The sequence below is a fragment of the Physella acuta genome, unplaced genomic scaffold (assembly GCF_028476545.2).
Source record: "Physella acuta isolate Inbredline_101_S28 unplaced genomic scaffold, ASM2847654v3 ptg001415l, whole genome shotgun sequence".
NCBI classification, from domain to species: domain Eukaryota; kingdom Metazoa; phylum Mollusca; class Gastropoda; family Physidae; genus Physella; species Physella acuta.
The window spans coordinates 98,553-121,325 of NW_026732930.1; the positions used below are offsets into that span (position 1 = coordinate 98,553).

Sequence of the window (22,773 nt, forward strand, 5' to 3'; positions counted from 1 at the left end):
GGAGCAGCTTAGAGTCCGTGGGTTCGAGATCAATCGGGAAGCTGGGGTTCCTGTAAAAAACGGCGCAGTATATGGTTGGATCAAGGATAATGTCAATGTGTTTTACAGGCGTCCGCAGAGTTCTGTAATAGAAGACGATGCATAAAATAATAATACACACTCATTTATATATCAATATGTCAGCAGCGTCCTAAGGCGGTTAGTGAGGTTGAGTTGTAAGCTTGGTGTTACACATAAGAAGATGACTCCATGATAGAAAACAATCGAAATATTTACTGTTAAAATAATGTTTTTATCCACTTAAAATATTAAAATAGAAAATGCAAAATCTTTTGATGGGATAGTAAAGCCACCATCAGTTAAAGCTCTCTCTCACACCCGATCTTGTGACTCAGAAATAAATAGTGGTATTATTGAATATTTTGATAATTATATCTTAAATATCAATTAGTATGAAATATGTATAACTACTATTAAAAGTGTAGACATATTTTTTTCAAACTTCCAATTCAGAATATATGTCTATTTTATTCATTTTAGTTATATCTGTAGGTTTGCGTTTCTATATAAATGTGTTATAATATAAACTACTCATATATTCTTGTTTTTTTTGTTACGTGACGGATACATGTTCACTGTTAATCTACAATGCGGCTACATACATTTAGAACCCTTTTTAATAGTTTTAAAATATGGTTATAAAAATAAGGCATATGCGATTGCTATGTTTGCATTTGATGTGACATATTTTCGTAACTTTCATGGTTATTAGCAAATTGAGTTTACATTAACTGGAAATAGAAAAAAATTAAACTATTATTTGCAAATTCTACCTCATTCATAACCTAGTAAAAAACGTGTATAAAATTAATTTAGGAGTTGAACCAATTTAGTTAACAGATTATATGACCCAATATTGTAAAAAACGGAAAATATACCAAGAGGGGAAAACGAACAAAAGGGTTTTAATTTTTACAATATTTCTTTTTAATAATTTTCTTTATATGCGATTTGTTCAACTTTCTAACAATTATATTATTTGAGGTGATTTACATCATTGCATTATTATATGTGTTTTACATTCGAAAATATTTTGTTATTTTATAAATGGATTTAAATAAAATTTAGTTTGTAAATTCATTTTTAGAAAGAATGTTTTGTAGACACTTTAAATGTCTAAACAAATTGCAGATTTTCTTAGTTTACGATAACTTCACATTTTTTATAAAAAGATGAAAAATTGCCAAACGGAAGGTCTAAAAACCTTAAATAGTGTATCGAAATATATTGCGAAAATAAAAGTTAGAATTAAGTGATCTTGTAACGATCACCACTCTATCAGCCAGATAGTTGGCGAACGCTCCCGGATTCGTTTAAATGGTTATACACAGATGGCGAAAAGCCTAAATAAAAGGAAGCTAGCACAAAAGTTCACTAGGACTCGTACTTGACGTCTAGGGGAAACACTAGAGAAACTACTGATGCCAACAACACATTTAATCTGCATATAACTTTTAATAAGTGTACAAATTCAAGGCAGGAATCTAGATTTATACAGGATAAAATAGATTTACAGAATAAACAAAACCCAACTTACTAGTTGTAGGAAAAACTACTATGATACACTATCATAGTATATAACACTTCAGAAAAATCACCACAGTTTACACAACAAGGCTATAAGCATACAATATTACTTAACCACAAGTAATATAAGAATATGCTGCTTAAACTATTAAGTACTACACGGCGACACACAGGGCTTATTTTCTCTCAACGATGTCTGGTCAAGAAACTGCCCAGATAAACGTGCGCGGTCTATTTATCGACTTAGGCAACTTGGAAGGTCACCTTCAAATCATAAGGCTATTGGTTGGGGTATCAACGAGGTCCGAATCAACCAATCATATTATAATGGAAAAGTACTGAGTCTAAGACTTTCTTATTAAGACAGTGGAAAAAAACAATGATTGCACCACAGACTATTTATGGTATAATAACAAAAGTCAAAATAAAAATTACCAGACCTAAGTAGGTCACAATCTCCTCTTAAAAGTTCTCGTGTATTATTTTTAATGGAATAGAATCACGTCGAAACAAAAACAAATAGCGCAACAAAAGAACACAAACATAATAGAGCGAACAATTAGTGCTTTAAGAAGGAAATATTGAATAATTTTAAAAAATGTTACTTTTAATTTAAGTTATACTTATTGTCGTTCAACTACCTGAAGCAATACGCATGTTTTCGGTATTTAAAAACCGAAACTAGAATAAAATACTACTTCCGGAAATTGAAGATTTCTCAGAAATTAAAAGAAATCCATCTAAAGTACAGAATTCAAATTCCCGTGAATATAAATCCTTTGTAGGCCCATTTAAAAGGAAACACAACTAGAGAGATATATTTAAAAAAACACTTAAAAGGTTAGGGTTGGGATTTTTGAGAGGGTGGTGACAGAAGCCATGGTTTCTAGATAAATGTAACGATTTTTTTTCTATATCTTCCTTTTGTAGAATGTGGGGGGGGGGGGGGGGTGGGGGAGGGGGCGTGAGAGATTGAGGTGATCTCATTGCACCCATTCTTCTCCCCACTCCAACCCCCACCCCAAATGATTTAACTTAATGAAAAAAAAACTTGATTACGATCAAGCTTCTGTTACCCAAATTTTATATTGCATACAGTGACTTGATATTTTGCAGGATAAATCCAAAACAGAAAATTTCGATTTCAACATTAGTAAATAGAGGTTTGTAAAAGTTAAAAAATCATAATCAGTATAGGTAATTCAATAAATACTTAATACAATTCTACAACGACATAAATGAGAAGTCAAATAATACAAAGATAAACAAATCTTTAATAAACGCACTTAAATATACTAAAAAGAGATCTATGTATGCTATGTAGCCTATCACCAGCTGAATTTGAAGGTCTGTATAACTACGGGACACTGCGTAAATGGTATGTCACTATTAGATCAAAGGAACTATATGAGAAAATGCACCTAAATGAATTTCACAGAGATTTGCCACCTTGGGTAACATCTAGATACAGAGTGCAGAGTATATCAATAACACACGCCGATAAATCTGTGCAAAGGAGCATGCTGAAATGGCTGCCTAACAAGAGAAGCGACGATGATATAATGGCAATTCTCAAATCTATAAGCAGTCAGGACTCAACACCAACATTTAAGAGAATAGACCAATCAAATGTTGTCCAATTATAATCCTCAATAGGAGGAGGGTGCTGTGTTGCCACTGCAACACGGACAGGCACCTCCTAAGATGTGTGAGCATTTGAGGACTCGCGCTCTTGACGGCGTCAAGCTAGTAGATGGACAGTACAGGCAATTGAGCCTTGGGATGCAAATTAAAAAGAAGAAGTTAGGGAGCATCTAAGTAACAATAGACAGTTATGATATTGACGGAGAAAGACAAAATGAAATGCTTAGAGAAGCAAGGCGTAGATTGGTAGATGATGCCTTTGGAGTAGATGGCCAAACTGAAACACATCATACTACTGCAGCATCACAGCAAGTTAACGAAAGCGTAACAGAAACCACCATAGAGGCCGAAGCCATGGAGACCATAGCGACCAGAAATTCCATAGTAACAGGGTCTCAGAAAGATGGGGATCAAGAACATTTGGAGGCAGTCAACGATACAATAAATGATATTCTTCAATATAACCCTAGTTCAGAAAACATAACAAAACCGCTAAAGGAAATTAAAAGCTCACAAAGTATATCAGCAACAAAGATATCAGGTCAACTGTCATATAGTAAAGCAATCAGTTCAAATAAAAAAACAATTACCTACAGTAAAGCCACATCAAAGGGTCGTGACCAGGGCCCAACGGTATAGCAAACCAGCGGCTGGAAAGTTTGGCGTTAAAAGACCACCACCATCCAGCCCTCCAGAAACAGATGTTCAAAAGAAAACCCCAAACAATTCATGCTACCTGTGGCAACATTGAACATCAGGAAGGCTAGGGACAAAACACATTATATAAACAACATAATAAATAAACACAATATTGACATCTTACTTTTACAGGAAACTAACATTAGAACTACAAAAGAAGTGAATACACTAGATGCATACATCGGTATCAAAAAGTCACTGCACAGTACTGGTTTCAACTGCAGAGGAACCAGTATACTTTGTACATCAGACAAACATAAAATTAAAAGTACATACACGGATAAACAAGGCAGGATAGCATGCATCACATTGGATATTGACAAAACAGAAATAATACGGGGGGGGGGGGGGATGTAGGGTAGGGGTTGGGGGAAAGGAGGGTAGGAGTAGTATCGTTCTTAACGACCTACTTATAGTGTTTTAAAGCAAATATTTTCAGTGGCAGCATTGGTACTGTCGAATTCACAAATTATGAATGACTGAAAAGTAGAAAATAAAACAACTAAATAGCGGCGTATAATATGCCGCAGGTCGGCTCGTTAATTTTAATTTAGACAGTCTCAAGCCAAACATCACTCGATCAGCCCTCAAGTAAATAAACATTAGAACAGTCTTCTGTTTCCCCAGGTTTTTAAAAGTGCACAACCTGAATGGTAGAAAGAGATACACACCTCAGCCCCCCCCCCCCCACACACACACTTCCCCCCACTCAACCGGACTGGCGAATATTTCAAGGTAGCGTGCCCTCATTGTCAAGGGTCAATTTTATGTCGTGGAAAGTTTTGGATTGATGGATCAGTATGAGTATTACAGAGACATTTATCCCACGGTCGTTTCTATTTCTGTTCATGGGTGGCTACAATGTGAACTTTTGACTCCGCACCTAAGGACTGAGCACAGTAAACTAAGCAGTCAAGAGAAACCGAGTTTGCACACCATATTTTAGTCTAGTTCTAATGCCATTTTATTTTCTCCCTTTGATTATTATATAAGCCAGGGGTCTCCAAACTTTTCAGCCCGAGGGCCGCATTAACTATCAAATATCAGTTCGGGGGCCAGAGTTTCCTAAAGGCATCTATTCAGGGTCGTTTGCATCTAAAGGCCTTTAGGTGGGTGTATAGATCAGAAACTAGATGTCACTCTATTGCCGTTTTAGGTTCAGAAAATTTAAATGACTAGTTATGTCTGTAGCAGAGGCCAATTTCTATACCCACTCTTCATCAGACAATAATGGCTGTGATTTGCCTTTACTATTAGGAAGTCACCTATTTATTTTCTTAGTCTTAGATACTCTGCTCAGAATTTTCTCGCATAATTAGCAATCTTACTGATGTGAAATATGGTAAATCTTGCGATTTTCTGTTTGTCTCTGAACTATCTATGGTTAGATATCATCTTCGGTAAAAGTGTCATACATTATAATTATGTAGGGAAGCCAGCTCTTATGTTATGTTCAGGTCTTTATTCACACCTCTAATGAACACAAGCAGTTAAGAGGTGGAACAGCTGTCCACCGACTCATCCATTGCAATTGAAAAATGGCGAAACTTGCCCGAATTTTTCGCTATTTGAGTCGCAATGTTTTCACCAATATCTGCAACACGGCGAGTAATTGTATTTGCACACAAAGCTACATTTTCAAATTGTTTTGAATTTTCTATGCAAAGTTCCTCAGTCACCTCTTACAACATTTATTCAGTGGACAAAAAGATCGTCGCGGGCCGGATAAAATGACCTCGCGGGCCGGATCCGGCCCGCGGGCCGTAGTTTGGAGACCCCTGCTTTAGAGGATGCTGAAAAATCTCTCTATGGGCGCGGACGCCTGGGAAAACGTGTTTTTAATATTCAACTCACTCTCAAGTATTTAAGGTAATTTTTTTAATTACTACCGCACTGATTATTATATGTTAGGTTCATAAGTAAAATAGAAAAATGTTAAGATTATTATTTTCTAAACAGTATATGATCTCTCAAAATCACTATTTTTTTGTTTTTGTTTTTCTGTGTTAACAGATGGTGAAATTTTAGAATTATAGCATAGAGAATGTTGGAAAGGCTCTCTCTGGGCGCGGACGCTTGGAAAAGCTTGTTTTTCGGTGGTGATTCTAATTACATTGCCAATGTGTTTTCTTAGAATCATAAAAGTAAACACCAGCTGCCGTAAATTTATTTACATCGCATTGTTTTATTGTAAGTTATGGAGTAGGATCTATTTATGTGACTTAAATTTTTTTATGCTGGAAAGGCTCTCTTTGTTCTATGCGTATTCAAGTCGGACAACGATATAGTTCTCTTCTTTCTGTCAATTTGTGAGTATATTCCGTTGATCGGAAGTAGTAATTTACGCTATTTCCGATTTACAAAAGCGTAATGTCGATATCTACCTACCCAGCTAAGCTACTTCATCTACCGCTGTGTGAGGCTTACTAAATTACACACAAGTTTAAGCCCTCAATACTATAATAAAAACTGTCACTTATAAAATCTTATAATAGCCTAATACAATCGTCAGCACAGTTTCTTCAAGACATCTCTTCGGTGGGGGGGGGGGGAGGTCTGCCTCCCGCCCCGAAGAAAGTCTACCCCCCCCCCCCCCGAACGAATTGGACTTTATATAGAAAATATATACTTTTAACAGTGTCCGCCCCCCACACACACCTCAGGAAATTTTAATCCGCCCCCCCCCCTTCGAAAATTTCCAATGCCCCAATGCCCCCACCCCCGGAGAAAAAAGCTGGAAGAAGCACTGATCGTCAGTAAAACCCAAACACACCCCCCACACACACATACATTTTTGCACAATAATTATTTAATTTACGCTATTTTCGAATTTCTAAAAAAAAACGCATGTGAATTTGTAAAGTACTAATAATATTCAGCACTATTATACAAATTTGTTTTAGGTTCACTTGTTGCGGATTTTTTTTTACTTTGAGATTATTTCTATTTTAAAAAGTTTAAGTAATTAAAAATGGATAAAAATCATGTCTATATCCCGAGGTGCCATCCCCCGTAGTGTTATAGAAGAATATTCGAGAAAATTTAGGGGAGATCACTCCCGGTTACTTTACTATGTGAGAGTTCACACTCTATGTTTTAGTTTTTCTTTAAATATTTCTTTTAAGTCAATGTCGGAGTATTTTTAAAAATCAAATCCGATGTTTTTCCGAAAATTCCAAGCAGTCGATCTATAAGTATTACTATTTTTTATTATATAATATTTTAAGCCCATTAGATCTGTACTAGCAAAGTTTTACAAAATCAGCAATCTATATATAAATTAAGTGTAAGGTAATTTTTATAATGGCTTCGTGTTACACATAATTGCTAATGATGTAATCTGTAATATACCTGTAATTTTTATATATGGCACTGTAAAGATTTAGCTTTATTTAGGTGCGTTTTTTGAAAGAATTGTTTATCCTCGTATTATTATATTTTTCATTTATGACGTTGTAGAATTATATTATTTTTTTTTAATTACCTACACTGATTATGATTTTTCAAACCTCTATTTACTAATGGTGAAATCGTAGTTTGCTGTTTTGGATTTATCCTGCAAAATACCAAGTCACTGTCTGCAATATAAATATTGGCTAACAGAAGCTTAATTGTAATAACTTTTGTTTTAATTAAGTTAAATCTTTGGGGGGGTGGGGGTTGGCGTGGGGAGACGAATGGGTTCTGTGAGAGCACTTCAAAAAAAGGAAGATATAAAAAAAAATCGTTACATTTATCAAGAAACCATTGCCTCACCACACTCTCAAAAATCCCAACCCTAACCTTTTAAGTGTTTTTTAATATATCTCTCTAGTTGTGTTTCCTTTTAAGCAGGCCTACAAAAGCCTCATATTCTATAAGTTCTCCTTTCCGACCATATCGACCAAAATATAATGCTATATTTCACGTTTTTTTTAAATTGTTTTTCATATATATATACAATTATATCAAAACGTGGATCATGAAATTAATTGATTTTCGATCATCTGTAAGTCGATAGCTGCACGCTTCAGTGAGCTTGTCGAAAACAAGAGGTAATTACCTGTTAGATACCCTTTAAAACAAGTTAATAAAAAGTCTAGTGACAATTTAAGCACAATTTCCTTAATTAATTTTTTAGAATTCACAGACCTACGTAAAAATCCTTTTGAACCTCCGCTCATTCGCTATGGTAAAATCCTTTCAAACCTCAGCCCTTTGCGCTAAAAACCTACACGATGCTCAGTTTAAATTAAAAATATCATCCAAGGCCTACACGATGCTCAGTTTAAAAAATTATTAATTAATTGTTTGTGACCGAACAAAAGGATATTTTTGAAAACTGTCTTCGGCAATATTGTTCTAAATTATGGCAGGAATCGATTGGTAAATGTTTCAAGTCGCTAAGTGGTTGCCAAGATATGGGCCAAAAACTGCATTTTTTCGAGGTTTTTTGGCTTTTCCGGGAAAACAAGGAAGGAATTCCGGGAATATTTTTGGCCCACAATCACCCTCAGAACTTGCTTAACATATTTGCTTTTGGAACTAGTCCTCGATATTGCTTCGCTGAGGAGGAGATACGACTTAAAGCTGCGGACACGCTGCGGACACATCCATCCATCCATCCATCCATCCATCCATCCATCCATCCATCCATCCATCCATCCATCCATCCATCCATCCATCCATCCATCCATCCATCCATCCATCCATCCATCCATCCATCCATCCATCCATCCATCCATCCATCCATCCATCCATCCATCCATCCATCCATCCATCCATCCATCCATCCATCCATCCATCCATCCATCCATCCATCCATCCATCCATCCATCCATCCATCCATCCATCCATCCATCCACCCACCCACCCATCCATCCATCCATCCATCCATCCATCCATCCATCCATCCATCCATCCATCCACCCACCCACCCATCCACCCATCCACCCATCCACCCACCCATCCATCCACCCATCCATCCATCCATCCATCCATCCATCCATCCATCCATCCATCCATCCATCCATCCATCCATCCATCCATCCATCCATCCATCCATCCATCCATCCATCCATCCATCCATCCATCCATCCATCCATCCATCCATCCATCCATCCATCCATCCATCCATCCATCCATCCATCCATCCATCCATCCATCCATCCATCCATCCATCCATCCATCCATCCATCCATCCATCCATCCATCCATCCATCCATCCATCCATCCATCCATCCATCCATCCATCCATCCATCCATCCATCCATCCATCCATCCATCCATCCATCCATCCATCCATCCATCCATCCATCCATCCATCCATCCATCCATCCATCCATCCATCCATCCATCCATCCATCCATCCATCCATCCATCCATCCATCCATCCATCCATCCATCCATCCATCCATCCATCCATCCATCCATCCATCCATCCATGCATCCATCCATCCATCCATCCATCTATCCATCCATCCATCCATCCATCCAGAAATGACGAGTTAATAATCGCAATCCCCCAGTATAGAAATTGCGCTAAAAAGTCTGCCAAGATAAAAGGAAAATGTACACAACTGTCGTTGCACACACAGAATAACATGACTAGATCACACGATCGACTCATAAACAAAAATCCACCCCCTCACTCCCCCTCAACTATACAACATTCACCTCAAAAATAAAAGTTGACTAACGATAACTAATTGGAGCTATAAACGACAGTTTTACATCTATAATCTCCTTGTAGATGGGACGACTAGGCCTCAGGGGCGGAACTACAGCGCCGCCAGACCCACGCAATGCGGGGGGGGGGGGGGGGGGGCAGGCCGTGTAGGACCCCGCAGCCGACCATAATCATTTTTTTTATAGTTAAAAAAATAATTTTCTTGTAAAAACAAACAGTTCTACTACAGTAGTGATGCTCTACAATAGCTAACACACGCTGTTTAGTAAAGGAAAAATATATAGGCTATATGAGTTTTAGTTTAACAAAGGCGAATGTTCAAATTACTTCCATGACTTATTTCCCTTTTTTAAATAGTCAAATATGTGTGACCTTAAGAAACGCGTAATAGATTTGCACTTAACAAATTAAAAAGCAATTACTTCTCTAAATTATTATTTGTAAAAAAAATACGCAATAAAAAATGACATAGTATAAAAAGGAAATGTATTAAAAAATAATAATATAAACGCACAAAAACATAAAAATAAACATAAGGCGAGAAACCATTTCACTTTTAAAGTTTTCATGCTTTATATTCTTTTGACCGACTTGTAAATTAGGCAGCATTTTGTCAGAAATTGAAACATATATTCAATACAGCCTAAACCAGGGGTCGGCAACCTTTTGAAGCGGAAGAGCCAAAAGTTACAATTTTCAATATTTCCCTGGTTTTAAAGAGCCACTGAAATTTTTTTTATTTCAAATATTTTATTATTTTATTAAGATTATTAGTATTTGTTCAAGGAGCTGGAGAGCCGCATCTTGATATCAAAAGAGCCGCATGCGGCTCGCGAGCCGCAGGTTGCCGACCCCTGGGCTAAACAATCAATTGCAAATCTCGCCAACGATCGCTGTGGGGCTGCGCCCACACATCCCTCGAAGTACACATGCCCTCGAGATGAGTCACCCAGTACTTGCATTGGGTGGCCTCAAATGTACGAGTGGCTAATTTTTCAATCTCTATTTTTTTTCAGCTTGACGACATCCACCTAGGAGAAATCTTAGGTGGGAGGCTCCGTCACAATCGCCAGCAAATCATCTCTCAAAGATCAACTACGATTCAGGCAATGAGGGGATACGACTTAAAGCTGCGGACACACATCCATCCATTCATCTATTCCCAGAAAACACGAGTTAATAAACGCAATTCTCCAGAATGGAAATTGCGCTAAAAAAAGTCGTTGAAAAACATTAATGGGACTATTAATCCAAGCCCTACACACATGGTCAACGGTTCTCAATTTAGTGTGTAATTTTGACCAAAGGTGCTTTGACCATAGGGGGATTGACCACAGGTGCTTTGACCACAGAGGGGCTTTGGCCATAGGGGGTTTGACCATAGGGGGTTTGACCACAGAGGGGCTTTCACTATAGGGGGTTGACCATAGGTTGTTTGACCACAGAGGGGCTTTGACCATAGGGGCTTTGACCATATTTATTTGTTAAAATCGCGAGATCGATTTTCTGCACAATGACAATAATTAGTTTCCATCTTAAACGAAATGTTACAAATGTTATTTTTTCAATTAATGTAAAAGCTACTTAAAATAGTTATTATAAAAATACTTAAAACGTTTTAAGAAGCGCTATAAAATAAAACGTTATTTAATAAATTAATAAAAAATGACTCCGCATATGGTTTTTACAAGCTTTTATTTAACTCACTTCCTCGTCAGTCGACAGTCTGTCTGTCTAGACGGAAACGCAGGAGTGAAAATTCGGACAGTTCTACTTGACCGACACGATTCACAGTTGGCACGTGGGTCAAGACATGAAGACAATGCAATCTGAAAATAAATTTGACTTAATTGGATGCCTAATTGATTTTTTATGAATTAATTAAAATTTGGACCGAATTAGTAGGCATGTCTAGCCAACCACATCACACGCGTCATCAATAGCTGCGCCATCACGACCACGTAATGGCTGCGTTCAAAAACCATTGCGCGCCTACTGAACGTGATATTCAGTAGGCGCGCAATGGTTTTTAGTCATGTAACTCTATTGTAGATAAAACATGTAAAGTACTGAAAAAAAATTCATAAAAAACGTTTTAATAACAAGCTTTTATGTAATGATGCACTAAAAAGTAGAAAATAAATTATAGACTACTATTTAAATAACTATAAAGAAAAGCGTGGGTGTCTTCCTTAACATTAGTAAAGGTATCCAATAGATACTAAAGTGACCCACGCTTTTCTTTATAGTTATTTAAATAGTAGTCTATAATTTATTTTCTACTTTTTAGTGCATCATTACATAAAAGCTTGTTATTAAAACGTTTTTTATGAATTTTTTTTTAAATAACTAAATGGCAATATTAAGAGTTATATAGCATTAACGAATGTTCTTTTTTAATGTAAACAAACTATGATTTAAAAAAAAAAAGACTCAATAAAGACGTGGGTTGGTTTTTTTTACATATTTTAAATACATACGAATAACCTGAGCTTTTTTCTGGCAACTGATTCTGGGGAGGCTGAAGAGTAGGGATTAATATAACCTTCCACCCCCCTCCCCCCCCCCCACCCCCGAGAAATTTAAATCTCGCACTACCCCCTACCCCTTTCCACAACTGAAATGTATTTAAATCGTGTCTAGGCTATATCCCGAATTACAATCCCTTGTAGTGTTACATAAATTAATTCGTGAAAGTTTAAGTGAGATCACTCACGGTTTTTTGCATTGCTTTAATATATCTGTAGTTGAGTCCCTTCATTGGCCGGCCCACTAAAATGAATGTTACTATTTTCCTTTCCCTGTCTTTGTTATTGATTTATAGAATTAAAAAAAAAAACAACAACTTTATAACGGACCGCAACAGGTGACACCATTTAGGGGGTGACACCAAGGGAAACAGCAATTTATACGTATAGAAAAAACGATAATTCCATTGAAATTAAATAAATGATTAATTATAGTTGAAACGTCATTTTAATTAAGAGCAAAATTGACAAATCCCAACAAGGAGGCGGGGGAGGTGGGTGACACAATCACGCGAACCTGCTAACGATATAGAAAACTAGACTACATCCAGCTGTATTTATAGCCCACTATAGATGAGCATGGTTAGTATTATCTGTGTACAGTTAAAAGCTATCATCGGGTGGAGGGGAGGGAGAGGGTGTGAAAACATCGCCGCACCGGGTGACACCCGACCTAGCGACGCCACTGCATTACCTGCTGCTTTTATGGTGTTCTAGCCATGTTGAACTGGTGTAAGGCTTGTACCTGGTTCTGCTCCACTGAACTCGAATGTTAGCTCTTGGATAATGTTTTTTTTTTGGTCACGTCGACATGCGTCCAACCATGACAAGATCACTTTACTTGTCCCACGATTGTTTCCCTTAAAGAGCTGTACGCAATCAACCCTACTTGTGATCGGTGTTGCTTTCAGATATTTTCTGGCACTTTTATTGAATTATTCCGGTGGGGGTGGGGGGGAGGGGGGAAATAAATTCTTGACAGTGAGGTGGGGGGAAGTAGGCGGGCACTTGTTAAGTTATATATTTATTTTCGTTATCAATTAAATTACGTTTGTATTTCGTTGGTGGAGGGGAAGCGGGAGGTGAACTTTTTTTGTAGGGCGAAGGGAAAATCTCAAGTTGCGTATAAAGTGTATTGAAGAAATGTTCTTTTATCTGTAACATATAACGTCTCGGTTGTAAGGTGTAATGAAGCGGGATTGTTTAAAATCGATATTCTTCTTTTAAATTTTCAAATCTTTCGTTAGTTCAACCACCGTTACTAATCTGGTTTGACAATTGACTATCATGACGGAATTAATATGAGATGCTTGTGATATTTGAAGAAACAAGTATTTTACAACATGTGTAAGAATAAACCGGGAGTGATCTCCCCTAAACTTTCTCGAATATTCTTATATAAAATAACATGGGATGGAAGCTCGGGCTATAGACATGATTTTTAATCCATTTTAAATACTTAAAGTTTTAAAAATAGAATAAAATCTCGTAGACAAATTAATTGCACACCAAGTGAACGCGAAATAAAAAAGCGCATAATAGTGCGCAATATTATTAGTACTTTTAAAATTTACATGCGTTTTTTGAGAAATCGGAAATAGCGTAAATAAGTACTTCCGGTCAACAGAAATTACTCAAAATTTGACAGAAGGTAGAGAATAAGCTCTTTTACTTACATATCAAATTTCATTTATCTATCTGAAATAGTACTCAAGTTATAGGCTTTTGAAAAATTCAAAGTAGAAAAAGTACCACTTCCGGTTATTGGAATTCGCTCAAAACTTGATACGGATCTACGATTTTGATAAAATACTTATATATGAAATTTCATCAACCTAGCTGTAACGGTACTCAAGTTATCGTGTTTACACACGGACACACAGACAGACACACACACACACACACACACACACAGACATACGGACAAGATTGCAAAATTATGTTTTTCCGTATCAGTGAGGTGTAAAACGTCGAGATTTGTAAAAATCTCGATTTTTTTTTTGCACGATTACAATACTTTCTCTATACTACGTATATACGAGAAAGTAAAAAAACATGTTAGCAAATAGTACAGTTTAATAAGCTAAAGATTGAAAATTAAATTTATTAGTGTATATGTTTATTTTTTTTATTCATATTCGACATAACGCAATAACGTAATGATGATATGTAGAACATCAACTATAAATATCAATAATAGTGATGCAAATGCATAAAACAAGTCTGCAATGTGAACTTTGTTTATGAATAGTGAACGTGCATGTTAAATTGTCATTTAAATATCTTAAATAACATTCTCTTTTGTACAAAAACATGGAGTCATTTACAACCCTCATGTTTGTGGTTGTATTAAAGGCAAAGAGGGTTCTACATTTTCATTCTGTTCTGCACTATTTAACTTCTCCTCAGAGCCTACATGCTGTCATTTCCCACCTACATAAAATAATCTCTTGTTTAGACCGCAGTCAACATCCTATGAACGGTCTAGATGTCGGGTCGAGTTACATGCATCGTAAATCTTTCTGTAAGAGTTCTGTCATGTGGAATTTTTTTCTTCTATGATAAGGCATTCATCCTACATCTAAGGTCTGTATGAATGTCTAAAAATATAAATATTATCTCTGCATGTGTTTCTTTTTAACATACTTTATTAGCATAAACTATAGAAAGACGTAGATTATATTAAATCATCCAGCCATAAATTTATGTTCCAATGAATAGAGGCTTGTATCGGTGTTTTTAGATTCATGGGTACTCGAGGTGAAAAATTTTTCAAATGCACTTGTGTTTTACATGTAAGATTGAGATTGGCATGTGTATAGTATGCCTGGGTGTGTTGGAGTGAAGTGGATCGTATCATAATAAATAACGCTATATCATGATTGTATGCATTATTGTGTAATCTTGAAAGACGGGGTGGTGTTTGGACGTAAACTCAATTAACAAGACTTAAAACATTTTTCACTTTGTGATAGACGGAAAAAAGGGTTTCATTCATTTTTAAAATGTTTATCAGTTCTTTTACATAGCGCGATTGACAAGAAAAATTCCAAATAGTTGTTGTTACACGAAAAACGTTTGACTACTTATGGTCATTAGAATCACCATTTATAGCTCATCGGTCATGCAGACTAGACCAGGGTTAATAATAAGCATTTCTTTCTGTTTCCAGCCACTAGATGCCGAGGTTTCCGCCAGGCTGTTTTAACTTCCTGTCACCAATCCATCACACCACAAAGTTTGGACACGAGGACAATTTGGGCAGTTGACCTAGAACATCGAGTCCAGGACCTGAACTCGTGACTTTGGGTGAACGAGCGCGGTCTACAGGTCTACCGCTAGACCACGTCGTCCCTTAATTTACTTACACCTAAACTCTCAACCCAAAAATGAAACACAAATACTTACATACAGTGGCGTAGCGGGGGGGGGGGGGGGGGGGTGCGGACCGCACCGGGTGACACCATTTAGGGGGTGATACCAATGCAAAGGAGGGGTGCGGACCGCACCGGGTGACACCATTTAGGGGGTGATACCAATGCAAAAAATAGCAAAATATATAGAGAAAAATGATAATTCCACTTAATTAAGTGAACCGTTCGAGTGTTAAAAAGTCTTTTAAGAGCATATTTGACAAATCCCGACAAGAGTGGAAAGGGGGGGGGGGGAGTGTGATTCGAAAGTTTGAGGGTGGGTGTGAATCAAACGTTTGAAGGGGGGGGGGGGTGCAAATCGAAAATTGAAAGTTTGTCCCCGGGAAGGGTCGCTACGCCTCTGGGGCGTGACTTCATTAAGTGCCGCACCGGGTGTCACCCGACCTCGCTATTATGTATATATAATTTAACAAATAACCAGTCTTTCTTTCATGCATCTCCTCGACGTGGGCACCGCCACCCCTACTCCCTCCAGAAAGACGTCAACAACCCATATTCCCCTCCTCGGACTAAATACAATATATATATAAAATATATGCTGTTACCGGTGTCCGCCTGCCCCTGAAATTTAGAAATTTAGCCCCCCCCCCCCCTCCCTGAAAAAAAAATGCAAGTCCCCCTCCTCCATAGAAAAACACAATTAAGACGTCTCAAAGCCTTAAAATTAGAATTGTGCTATCCTAGTTACTGCGATTCTGGTTCATCTTCTACTACCTACCTTTAAAACAAACGTATTTTTTAAAATCTTAGCTTTAGTGTTTTCTATATCAACATCGTCAGATAAAAAATGACACGGTTTTAAAATTATATACGAACACCATATTAAAACATAACTGAATATCTTAGAGTATCAAGTAACAGCTGTCAGACATTTCTATAGCACTGTCCGGGGTACCTAGTCAATTGAGTTTGCGACAAACTATTTTTTTTTATTTAAGGTCTAGTAAATATAATCGTTGCACGGATTTTAGAGACGTATGAATTCGTCATTATGTCGTAGATTCATATCAGGACAGCGTTAGGTATGTCTTTATGTGGGTAGAGTCGGATCTAGAGTTGTGCATGGGTTTTGCTAGGCTCTGTCGGGAATTTTAAAAGTAGGAGCTGATTTTTATAATTTCCTCATAATAACAGGTATGTTAAAACATAGTTTCTTGCTTGATTTATTTAATTTTGTTTCGTAGTTTTGTTTAAATAATGTTGGTAAAACAGATAATCATACTTAAAATATTGTAAGATACAAATAATGATAGCTTTCACATTTTGTATAACAAAGTTTGTATGTATTTCCCTTGGAGCAAAATTCGACTTACACGACAGTGGATTTCAATTATGTGATCCAAATATGTAATTGTAGTGATAAAAAGTAATACATTTCTGTTAAACAAACTTTGACAGTAGCGACGACAATATAGTTTCCTCTTCGACTGCTTTGAAACGTATGCAGCTTTCGTGCTTTGTTTAGTTAGCTAAATTGGTTGTAAATATTTGACCGTGGTGACAAATTTTATTTCGATGACATATAAATAGGGGATAAACCACTGGCAAACTTTCTACAAATTATGTTGCAATGCAGTCGACATTAAAATAAAAGTGCTTTTTCTCTAATATCGAGTATGATGTTTTATGTATCTTATAACTTACGTGTCCAGTTGTTGTTTGCAGGTTGTTGTTTTTACATAATATTATGCTTAGGTATATATTTCCGATTGATATTAGAAAACTAATATACCCTTTTATTAAATGAGTGGCTGGAGAGGCAGTGGCGTAGCTAGGGGAAGCCGGGTGGGGCGGCAGCTCCTGGGCGCCGATTCTAAGGGGTGCGCCAAAAGGGGTGAAAAAATGTAATAGCTCATTTTGATATGAAATATTGAATTATAAACAAATTAGGCACCAAAGCAAAAACTAGTGACTGGTAAAAGGCGCCACCAACCTTTTCAACTGTGGGGGGATGCGCTTTTTCACTAACATGAAAAAATATAATATAAATGACAGGGGGGCACACAATTGATAGTTTCCCCCTTGCGCTGGAATTGGTAGCTACGCTTCTGGGTAGAGGGGCGGTGAAAGAAAAAAGAAAAGGTCAGACACGCAGAGAGATTGTCAGAGAGGACGCTGAAAAGTAAAAAAAAAAGAAAGAACAATTCAATATATACAGGCATGCATGATGCATCCAGTATACATAATAAGAAAAATAAAGATAAAGGAAAAAAAACAAGCAGAAATGAGAATAAGGCAGATATACAATAAAAAAGTAGTAGAGAAAAGAAATAAAAAATGGAACAGAGACATGAAGAGAAAATTGAGAGAACAACTAAACAAAACATGAGAGAAAAGAAGAGCGAAAAGAGGACGAAGAGGCGACAATGAAAGGGAGAGAAACAAAGAATGGAAAAGGGAGAGAAACAGAAGAGACATAAAGAGAGAAAAATTGAAACAGAAAGAGATTCACAACTGGGGGGGAAGAGAAAGTGAAAGCAATACGAAAGACATTATAGATTAGAGAAATAGAAAAACAGAGATAAATGGTAAAGGAACCCTGTGGTAACACACGAATAGATGAAGTAGAAAAACGAAAAAGATGGAAGAGGGAGAGGTAACCGAAGACACATAAATAGAGACAAACGTTTACAGAAAGCTAGAGTTAAAGAGAAAGTAATTGAAAGAAACAGGAGAGGGAAATGCAGAGAGGAAGTCAGTAAGGGATATAAGAGTAAAATAAAGAGAAAGTTGAAAAGGGAAATATGAAGAATATGAGAGTTAAATTAAGATTATGAGTTGTGAGAAATAGTACATGAAATGGAGAAAAAAAAAGAAAAGAGATGAAAAAAAAGCCTAAAGCTAATAAAAGTAGACGGAAAATAGTAAGAAATTTATAGTAGAGATGCATCAGTAAAGATGCATTAGCATGTTATTTCAAGTAATTTTGGTGCTAGTACGCCTCTAGTTAGACATGTATCAAGCTGCTGATTGCTAGCCATAGCTACATATCTGCAATAATAGTTTCTCTGCTTAGAACACCCTTGCTACATGTGTAACCTTTGTATAACATTGGTTCGCTTGACTGGCTATGTAGAACGCTAGAAATAGGCCCTGTTGCGTAAAGAAAAGTGCACAATACCTACCCACCTCACTTCAAAATAATAATTATGGAATGCATTGACTCGGGGAGGAAATGAACACTTCATTCAAACTACTCTTTTGAGCTTTTGAATTATGGCATGTTTTTTTTAAAATTATTATTATTCCATTCCTCTATCAATGCCATTGCGCAAAACGGAAGCTATCATAATTTATTTCATGAAGAACAAACTTGGAAAGCAGTTTTCTGTCGGAGTTCTAATGCTACAAAAGCAATAACCAGATTCTTCTATTCTAATCCGGATTTACGCGCGGATGGTTTTTTAAACGTTTTTCTGGATTTATTAGAGTTTCTGGTTAAGTGAATTGTTATCTAATATAATTCAATTCTCAAAATTAATTGTTAGATATTTCTAAATATATATATTTTTTTAAAGTTTTAGTCTTTAACACGCAACTTCGGGAATTAAATTTATCAAAGCTTCTTTTCAACTTTATTTGACACTACACGGAATAAGCTATGATTCGCTACTATTGTATCATTTCGAAAACATCTGTTAGCAGTATACCTATAACAACATTAAATAGCAGCGTTAATAAGAGGCACAAATTAAAAAACTCTATTTTTAAGAGAGTATTCGATGCGCACTTATATTTATTGAACTTTTTTGGGTAATTTTTTTTTATGATCGTACTATTTTTAGTTTTGTAATTATTTCTCATGTTTACTTTCTCGTGTATGGAGTATACGAATCATTTTAAAATATGGACTTCAGAATATTGATAAATCTCGTTTTTTTTACACCACTATCCTTAGGAAAAAACTTAGATTTACAATTTTATATATATGCCTGTCAGTTTAACTGTCTGTTTGTGTGTTTGTGACTTTAAGTGACCACGATAACTTTATTACCGTTTCAGTTATGTTGACGAAATGTAAAATAGATGTGTTATATAAAACTTGTAGCGTTTAAAATAGAAGTATTAAATCAAATTTTTAGTGTTTTTTTTTAACTTTTGAGCAATTTCTGCTAACCTTAGTGGTTTTTACTCTACTTCTGATTACTCAAAATCTGATATCTTGAGAACCGTTTAAGCTAGGAGGACGAACTTTCATATAAAAGCACTAAGTTGTCGTTGTACGCACAGGATGAAATTTTTCCGGTAAACGGAAGTGGTACTTTACTCTATTTCCTTGGAAACAAGATAATTTGAGTACTATGTTCGATAGGTAGGCGTAATTTCGAATATTAGTAAACACCTTATACTTAGACTACTTTCAATTTTTGAGTGACCTCCGATATCCGGAAGTAGTAGGTCTACTTTACTTTAGTTCTGTGTTCTAAAATAACGATAACTTGAGTGCCATTTCACATACAAAGACGAAATTTTATACATAGGCGTACGATTTTATTTACTAGTTTAAATCAAATTTTAAGCGATTTCCTGTTAACGAAGCACTATATTACGCTATTTTCAATTTATCAAAAATGTTCATTTCATACTATATATATTAGCTTATTTCTAATTATTTTTTCCTCTATTTCTTTTCTCAAATAAACGATCGGTTTTGAAAGAGAAACTTTTATATCTATGCAGCCTTCTCATCCTTATTATTATATACAAATATGAAAAAAATCTTCAGTGGCGAAAACAGCCACGCTTTATTGTGCTCAATCCTTATTTGAATTATAAATAATTGTAAGCGCAAAAAAAATTAATGCATTGTTCTTGTCGTTTCTTTGATTCGGATATCAGTTTATGTGAAAAATATTATATTGTTATTAGAGCGACATGTGAATAGTTTAGTTTCGTCCATCACATTAAAATAATGTATTGTTTTTCTTTTCTTACAGTCTCTTTTAACGTCGATTTCCACCGACATGACGTCACAAAGTACAACATTTATCCTTGCCAGTGCACTTCTTGCATGCGTGTGTTTGAGCATGGTAAATAAAACACTTTGTTTGCGAAAAAAGAAACAAGAAGAAAATGAAAATATGAAGTTTAATTAATTCAAAAACATTAATTAAGGCTTTATTTGTTTTTATTAGCATAACTATCGTACTAGTATGTAATTAATGTACAACTTTTTATGTCTAATAACAATCTATTAGAAAATAATGTAGTTAATTTAAAAAATAGATTAATGTTATTAAACATATCCCTACTTTCTTAAATAGGACAATGTCGTTTGAACTTCCAGTGTTGCAAACCAACTTACAAATGTGTCATTAAAATAGAGTAAAATAATTGAAAATACAAGTTTAATAAAAAAAACAACTTTTAAACGAGTTAAGTAAAGTTAAATAAAGTAAACGTTTCCTTTCGAACCAAACAGTTCATTAGGAAATTAAAGTATAGCTCTCCTGTTTCAGTTCTGACCTTTTATAATGTGAGTGGGATGTCCATCGTTGCTACGTGGACTCAGCGTTTTCATATAATTTTAACTTGGTTTGTTAGAATTGATTCGTAATTATAGTTCATTAAATGGTAACGCAGAAAACCACAATTAACTTCAAGTAACATATGAATAAGGGTAAATATCCCATCTATTAACAACAGGAGAGTTAAATTTGATTTGTTTATAGAACAAATTTTGTGTTATCCATAAAGATCAAATTGATCATTATATAGTGATGTTTATCTGTAAAGAAATCTACATTGTCGCGACTTGCTGCTTAATATGCATATCAGCGGCATTGAAATATATATGAAATACAATATAAACAACATTCAATTATTCTTAATCGTTTGACCTTAATAAAAACAATATAATAGAACACCAGTCGCAAATTTTCATTCTACGTTTCCACAACTAGTAACAATAACATAATTAAACGCAACAAAATATAGTTTAAAAAAAGGAAATGCAATTTAAGAAAGTATAAAATATGCATAAAATATATTGACATAGCTAAAATTTAATTTTTTTTATTATAATGCTTGCGTTATTTAACAATATTGTCTTCCTAATGTTAAATATAAATAACTTTAAGTAAATTAACTATATGTTAATAATTTAACTTTATGGATGATGCTCAAAATTTAAAAAAAAATAAATAAAAACTAGTCTTATTTTTAATTATACTGAATATTTTTCTGTGCTAGTTTTCTGCTGGAGATCACGGTGTGAGCATTTTGCCCATAACTCACGTAGAGGCTGCACATGTTCCTGTAGACCTGGCTACGTCATCAGCAAAAGAGATCCTTCAAAATGTCTTGGAAAAATATAACATATAAAAGTAGATGTTGATGAGGATTTTGATGTGGATGTGGGCTTGGATTTACTTTTTTTTCAATTAATGTAACAAAAAATTTTTAAAATTGTCTCAATATCTTCTTTTTTTTACAACTACTTAAAAATAAAATGCATGCAATACCAATACACAATATATTATTAAAGTAAATACTATTTAATTAAAAAATATGTATTATTTAGATATTAACGAATGCAACAGCCGCTACAAATCTCCTTGTGAGCAGATATGTACCAACACTCCCGGCAGCTACTCATGTTCCTGTGAACCTGGATACACTATCTGTAAAATAAACCCCAGCCAATGTATAGGTCAGTCCACATAGTAATCAAACAAATATGTAGGCTATATCCTGGATATATCATCTGTAAAGCTAACCCTAGCAAATGTTTAGGTAAGTCCACATAGTAATCAAACAAATGTAGGCTATATCCTGGATATAGGCCTACCATCTGTAAAGCTAACCCTAGCAAATGTTTAGGTAAGTCCACATAGTAATCAAAACAAATATGTAGGCTATATCCTGGATACACCATATGTAAAGCTAACCCCAGCCATTGTATAGGAAAGTCCACATAGTAATCAAAACAAATATGTAGGCTATATCATCGAAACTATCTCTCGAGTTCTGTTCTTTAATTAATGAATAGCAAAACTTATTCATCTTACATATTATAAAGTATAAAATTGTTGTATAAAACATATATAACAAATATTTGTATAGCCTATATAAACATTTCAGAATGTATACACCCCACATGTTACAACTTATAAACGCGGCATGCTTAAAAACTTAGTAAACAAAAATTTAGTATGGTGACATAGACTTTTTATGCTTATTATAACAACGAACAATGTTTAATGTATTAATG

At 35.4% G+C, this 22,773-nt stretch overlaps 1 long non-coding RNA gene across 1 annotated transcript; it reads left to right on the forward strand.

The window, feature by feature from the left end:
- Positions 1-16,605: 16,605 nt before the first annotated feature.
- On the forward strand, positions 16,606-21,862 carry LOC131927545 (uncharacterized). The gene is made up of 3 exons (XR_009383655.1): positions 16,606-16,694; positions 20,498-20,590; positions 21,753-21,862. It is a non-coding gene; the product is annotated as an uncharacterized LOC131927545 (long non-coding RNA).
- The last annotated feature ends 911 nt before the right edge of the window (positions 21,863-22,773 follow it).